We start from the raw sequence: 7,456 nt of genomic DNA on the forward strand, positions 1-7,456 counted from the left end.
TGAAATTGAGCACGGCGTATCATCCTCAAACGGATGGTCAAACCGAGCGTATGAATCAAACTTTGGAGGATATGTTACGGGCGTGTATTATTGATTTTGGTGGTAGTTGGGACGAGCACTTACCTTTGGTGGAATTCTCGTACAATAATAGCTATCATACTAGTATCGGGATGCCACCTTATGAGATGCTTTATGGGTGGAGGTGCCGAACTCCGATTTGTTGGGGTGAAATTGGTCAAAGAGAAATCGGGAGTACCAATTTGGTTTTAGAGACGAATAGCAAGATTGATATGATCCGGGATCATTTGAAAAAGGCTCAAGATAGACAAAAGTCGTATGCCGACAAACGTAGGTGAATGATCGAATTTCTAGAAGGTGACATGGTGATGCTTAAGGTTTCGCCATGGAAAGGCATTATTCGGTTTCGAAAATGGGGAAAGTTAGCTCCCAGGTTTATTGGGCCATTTAAGGTTTTAGCTCGTGTTGGTGAAGTCGCGTATCGTTTGGAATTACCCGAAGAGCTTGCGGGGATCCATAATACATTCCATGTTTCCCATCTCCGCAAGTGTCTTACAGATGATTCATCTTGGGTACCATTAGACGAAATTGAGCTAAACAACAAGTTAGAATATATCGAGGAGCCGATTGCCATACTCGATGAGAAGGTCAAAAGGTTGAGAAATAAAGAAGTAAGGACTTTTAAAGTTAATTGGCGTCAGAGTAAAGGTTCTGAGTTTACGTGGGAGCCCGAAGAATTCGTGTTAGTTTATCTTCCTTCTTGTCATGCGGCTTGGATCGCGAGGACGCGCTCCGATTCAAGTGAGGGAGAGTTGTAAGACCCAAATATTTGTTGTGTACATAAGCGTAAATAAGATGCGTGAAGTGGGGGTTTCGTTGTACATTTTAAAATGAAAAAGAATCTGAACTGGGAAATCTGCGCGCCGCGCAGGCTTTTGGCACGCCGCGCCATTAGTCTGTGACAGATTCCTTTCTTTTAAATTAGATATTTTGGGGGTTTTTGTAATTACACATGGGGCCCGAATTTAAGGCCTAGATTCAGTCTTGGAGCTTCATTTACTTCATCTTCAACAACCCTTATCACCTCCATTTAATTTCTATAGAGAGAGTGATATTCTAGTGAGGGAAAACTCATTTTGGGGAAGAAGAAGAAGAAATCTTGCTTAAGCTCAAGTTCTAAAGTTGTTCATCTACTTCCTAGCTACGTTTTGAGTGTGGTGGTATGTTCTAACTTTGTTTTCCTTGTTTAATTTGATTAAGGGTTAGGGTTTGGGGTAAGTGATGAACTTAAAACCCATTTATTAGTGAATTGGGTGTTTTGGGTGAATTTGGGTCATGTAGACTCAAAGATGACTAACTAGGATTTTTCAAGGTATTAATTGATGTTTATGAGCTTAAATTAGTTAGTCAATTACTAGCACACCTAGAGATAAGTAAATGGGCATTGTGTGGGTTAGTGGATGACTCGAAATGGGTGTGTTGACCTTAATTTGGTCAAATGGGTCAAAATGGACCTAAGTTGTGTAATGCATAAACCTTGTGTTGAAATGTGTTTTAAACCTAACTTGGCTAATGATTAGGGTTTTGGGGATGTTAACCCAAATATTAGGGTTAAGGGTGCAAATGGGTCGGAATTGCACCATGGGTCAAGATAACACTAGAATGGAGTTTTAGTTGGTTGACCAATTTGAGTTTGTGATTGATATTATGTATAATGTAATAGGTATGTTACATTGAAGATTTTCGAGCTTGATTATCTTTCACAAGAGATTTTGAGGTGAGTGGAGTAATTATACGTAGGTGTATATGACGTGTTTATTTGTGGGTGTTATGGTATGAACCATCGAGCCGGTAGTGCCATAACATGTGTGCAATAAGATGTGAACCACGAGTCGGTAGCATCGAGTGTGAACCACGAGCCGGTATCACTATAAAATAAGATGTGAACCACGAACCGGTAGCATCGAGTGTGAACCACGAGCCGGTAGCACTATAAATTAAGATGTGAACCACGAGCCGGTAGCGTCGAGTGTGAACCACAAGCCGGTAGCACTATAAAAGTGTATGACTCAATTGCGTATGGTGTGAACCACGAGCCGGTAGCACCATAGCGTTTATGGTTAACCATATTGAGATTTTCGATTATTTAGCATATTGTTTATATATATATATATATATATATATATATACATTGTGTTGAGTATATGCTAATGCGGTTTTGTGATAACGTACGACTTGTTAAGTGTTTTGGGTACGATGACATGCTAATTGAGTTACGAGTTCGTACGAGGTATTTAATGAATGTGATTGCAAATAGATGGGTTATATATATGTATGTGTAATTATTGCATTCACTAAGCTTTGCTTACCCTCTCGTTGTTTACCTTTTTATAGGCTCAGGTATGGACAAAGGTAAGGGCGTTTGTTTGGAGTAGAGATCCCGTTGTGTTAGGGGACGCTTTTGGAGATATTAGCTTTTGGAGTTTGACCGAGACTTGGGTAGTTTAACCCCAAACACCATGCTCGTAGGGTCGTTTGGTATTTAAACTTTTTGTGGTCGAAACTCTCGTTTTGTATTAAACTCGTAATTCGGGTCGATGTGGGCCCCGCTTTGTAAAACTTATTTTATGTTTGAATCGTGTTAGTTTTACATATTGGAATATGTTGTTGAAAGCGTTCAGTCTAAATATGTCGGGAAGTGGGCGATCTTTTTCACAAAAAAGGAAAAGTTGGACAGACCATTTTGGCGCGCCGCGCAGGTAAGTGGCGCGCCGCGTAACTATGCTGTACAATATATATTTTTTTTATTTTGCATATTTCGATTGCATATAGGTTGGGTTGTTACATTAAGCCTTCTTCTTCACCTAGCGCTTGGAGTTGCTGTAGGATGTTAACATTGTTGACATCCCCAACTAGTGCTTGTTTGAAGAGCTCATCATGTTCTTTCACATCATCGATTGTAATTACATGATCTTTGTGGGAGGGAACGGGGTTATCGCCATTGTGCTTTAGGTTTGGGTTATGTTTAGGGGTAAACTTTGGTGTCATAGGTTGGTAGGGAGGTTTAGACTTTGGTGAGGTTTCAGATCTGTGGTTAAATATAGGATTGGTATTGTTTGGTTTCGGGGGAGGGTGGGGTTTTTTTGTGTTGAATCTTGGTTCAGGTTCATGGTGGTACTGTAGTTTGAAGTGATGTTGCAGGTTTGGGTTGGGGAAAGGTTGAGGTTTACTATTCGAATTAGTCACCCCATCATTGTATCTTCTACCATCTTGTCTAGATCCGACATTATAGTACCCATTAGCTCTTCTAGCATCTTCACCTGTATGCCTTTGGTATCGAGAGACTCTTTCTTCTTCCCTTCTAGCGCTTGAAGAAGATGAGGAGTTTTTTTGATTTCTGGCTACATACACCCTTATGTTTCCATCACCTATAGGCGTATTCCTTATTTCCATCGCAAATCTTTCTGGATTTGAAATCCTTTCATATCTAACGAATCCAAATTTCTGACCGCTAGCTAGAGTTTTTTTAGCCATATAGATGTCGGAAACCTTGCCAAACTTCTTGAAGAATCTCCAAAGGTCTTCCACCAACCAAGTAATCGGAAAGTTGAAGAAAAAGAACGAAGTCGTATGCTTACCGTTTACCCTAGTAGACGAGTACCTAGAGTCGAAACCATTGTCGCCTCCGTACACCGCCACCGTGCTCCACGAACCGCCAAAACCTGCCTTTCTCTCTCTAAATCTCACGTTCTCTCTCATGTTTATTCAGAAAATTTTGTTGAAACTTTATAAATCTGATTATACTACGTATTACATTTAATGAATTGAAATATTACATTTAATAAATTTGATTAACAATGTAAATATAGTGACAGTTAATAAACATCCTAAATACTCCCTCCGTCACTATATTATTGTCCATTATTCCATTTTGGGATGTCCAAATTAATTGTCCACTTCCATAAATAGAAAGGAAAGAAGATATTTCATTGGTGGATCTGGAAAGAGAAGATATTTCATTGGTGGAGAAATGAAGTTAGTGGGATTTCCTAAAACTTTGTGTTTTTTGTCTGGTGACAATAAATATGGGACGAAGGGAGTATTTATTTGTGGAAATTTAACGTTGAATATGATTGACTTTTAATCATATTTATAAACTTTTGTCTCTTAGCTTTAAGATTCATTTAATTTTTTTTTTTTTTTTAAATTGTCATTATTTATTTGTTTTTTTTTTTACCGTATGTTTCCGCAGGTCTTTCTAGGTGTATGAATTGGATGTTTTCAGTGACTTGAATCAGGTCCTTCTGAATTAATATGTAACTATTATAATTTGTGCGATATATGTTGATTGCTACTTGGTTTGATTTATGCACCCTTCAAAATATTTTGAATCATGATTTCTCTTAGATATAATTCTTTAATTCGATATTTACTTACGTTTAATATATATGTCGATTATTTCACGCTATTCGACCTTTCCTCATGCTTGACTGTCATTTCAGGATTCTTCATCGCAGTAAAGCACCCTTTCATTCTTATTGTGTTCTTTTCACCTACGCCTTTTAGTAAAGTTAATGTTTGGAAAAGGGTTATCGAAAAAAACAAAAACTCAAAAATTAGCCCTGCAACATTGGCTTGAAGCTGTAAGTACCCCAAAAACTACTATTTTTTAAAATGTTCACTGCATTTATCTTTTAATAATTACCTCATGATCCCTCTTAAATAACTAGCAGATCAACCTCTTAAATAACTAGCAGATCAACTGACCACGTTTATATGCCCACAATTTGCACATGTACTATGATCTTTGGTTCGAAAGTGAAAGCGGCCAACATTTCTTCTATAATTAACTATATAATGAAGTTCGTCAAATATGTAAAACATCTACCAAAGACATCAGCAAACTACTTGAAAAAAAATATTACAAATCCGCTGCGAAGCGCGGACCACATACCTAGTTTGGACTATTGTATGAATAAAGTTTCACTAATATTTTATTTTGAACCATCCAATAATATGCATGATTTCTAAAAACAAATTAAAAATTGAACTCTTAGATCTCTCTCTAATTTTCATATTCTCTCACTTAACTTTGTGTTCCATATTAGCGTTCCATCGACATAATTTCGTTTACCATCATTAATTAAAAAGATATCTAATAATTAAAATTCATTGATTGATGTGTAGTATTGTTGTTGTAGGAAGTAAGACTAGTTATAAGGATAGTTGTTGGTTAAATAAAAATGATTGTTTTTTGGTAAATAATTTTATCCGATTTTATCTGGTAATTAATGTTTTTTTTTAACGGCCAAGAATAATATAAAAAACCAAACAAACGATCCCTAGCAAGACGCTAAGGGAAGATTACAACGGCATAGAGAGCCATAAGTTCCAATTTGAAACTAAATGACTCCTATGTTTAATCCAACGAAAAGTAAGTAATCTAATAACATCAAACAAACTACTAAGATTACAAAATGACTCGTTAAAAACAACACCGTTACGAAATCGCCATAAAGCCCATAACGAAGAACACATGATAGCCACGATCCGACTTTGACATGAAGTAGATAACCGAACCCCCTGTATCCAAACTATAAAAGAATCCCATGAAGTAAAACAAGGCATGTTACAATCTAACCAAACCCTGATTTTGTGCCAAAGATTTCTCGCCACCGAACAATCAAAAAATAAATGATCCCGGGTTTCGACCCCATTAGAACATAAAGGACATACAATAGAATTAATGTCTATACCTTTCGCGGATAGGTTCCAACGAACGGCAAGAGCATCAAGTCTAAAACGCCACAAAAAAACGTTAACTTTCCTAGGCAAGAACTTGAACCATGAAGTAGAAACGCCAGAATCTGAGAGCTTGCATCTATCTATAAAATCTCTCGCCACTTTAACCGTGTAAAAATCATCATTACTCAAAGTACACAACCAACGATCATCGCGGTCCGTAAGGAGGAAATCATTCAAACTACTACGAAGATCATTAACGAGTTCGATATTTCTGCTACCAATCGATTCTCTATACCAAATGAATTGCCAATCGCCATTATTGTATTTATCAGCAATGCTATCATCTTTACCCAGATCCAAATGATAAATACGATTAAATTGATTGGCTAAAGTTGTATTACCACACCAAACATCGTGCCAAAAACTAGTGTTGCGACCATTACCAATATCCATCTTAAAAAGATCCGAAGGTAACAAACTGTCCCTCGTAGCTTTGGAACAAGCTGAAATGATATTTCCCCACATACTAGAGCTATTAGAAGTGGGACTTAGGACATTATTACCATAAATAGAAATTATTACCTTACACCACAAATCGTCCGAATTGGAAATCAAACGCCACCTCCATTTGTTAATCAAAGCTAAATTAAAAGCTTTTAAACTTCCAACATTGAGACCACCTTTGTCAAAAGGAGCTAGGACTTTATCCCACTTAACCCAAGATAATTTTTTAGAGTCACCGTTACCACCCCAAAAAAAATTAGCTCGAATAGATTCAATCTTTTTTAAAATCATTTCTGGACATTTGAATAAAGACATATAGTAAATGGCGATGCTACCAAAACTGATTTCACTAAAGTCAGACGACCACCTACAGAAATAAGACTAGCTTTCCAAGAAGATAATCTAAAACAGAACTTATCGACCAACGAATCCCAACTAGATTTTAATTTCATATTTAAACCAATAGGAATCCCAAGATAATTCGACGGAAACGTACCAACTCTAGAACCTGTAGCATTAGCAAAAGAAATTACCTCGCTATCAAGAACACCGATACCGAAAAGATGCGATTTGGAAACATTTATCCGGAGACCCGAAACCAAATAGAATATCTCTAGGATAACGGGGATTCTTTTTAATTCTAGCAAACACCAATAGCGATTATAATAACATCGTCAACATAGAAAAAATGAGACAATTTCATATTATCGTTACCGATGCTAATTCCACGAATAAAGTTACTTTCCATGGCACGTTGGAACGCTAAGTGAAGACCTTCCATAACAATAAGGAACAAGAACGGACTGAGCGGGTCTCCTTGTCTTAAGCCACGTTTAATAGTAAACTCACGAGTCGGGCTTCCATTAATAAGAACCGACGTTTTGGATGATTCAAGACACCCTCTGATCCAAGCACACCATTTTTGCCCGAAGCCCAAAGAAGCTAGCATGAAATATAGGAATTCCCAATTAACCGAGTCGTATGCTTTCTCGAAATCAACCTTGAATAACAATTTTCGATGTTTTTTATTTTTCACCCAAGTTAAAATCTCACTAAGAATTAGCGGACCATCCAAAATCTGACGACCTGTGATAAACGCAGTTTGCACGGGACTAATAACTTTATCAATGACAAACAGAAGCCGGTTCGTAAAAATCTTTGAAATAATCTTGTAGAAAAATCCCACCAA

Source organism: Rutidosis leptorrhynchoides, chromosome 1, assembly GCF_046630445.1.
Source record: "Rutidosis leptorrhynchoides isolate AG116_Rl617_1_P2 chromosome 1, CSIRO_AGI_Rlap_v1, whole genome shotgun sequence".
Classification (NCBI taxonomy): Eukaryota; Viridiplantae; Streptophyta; class Magnoliopsida; order Asterales; family Asteraceae; genus Rutidosis; species Rutidosis leptorrhynchoides.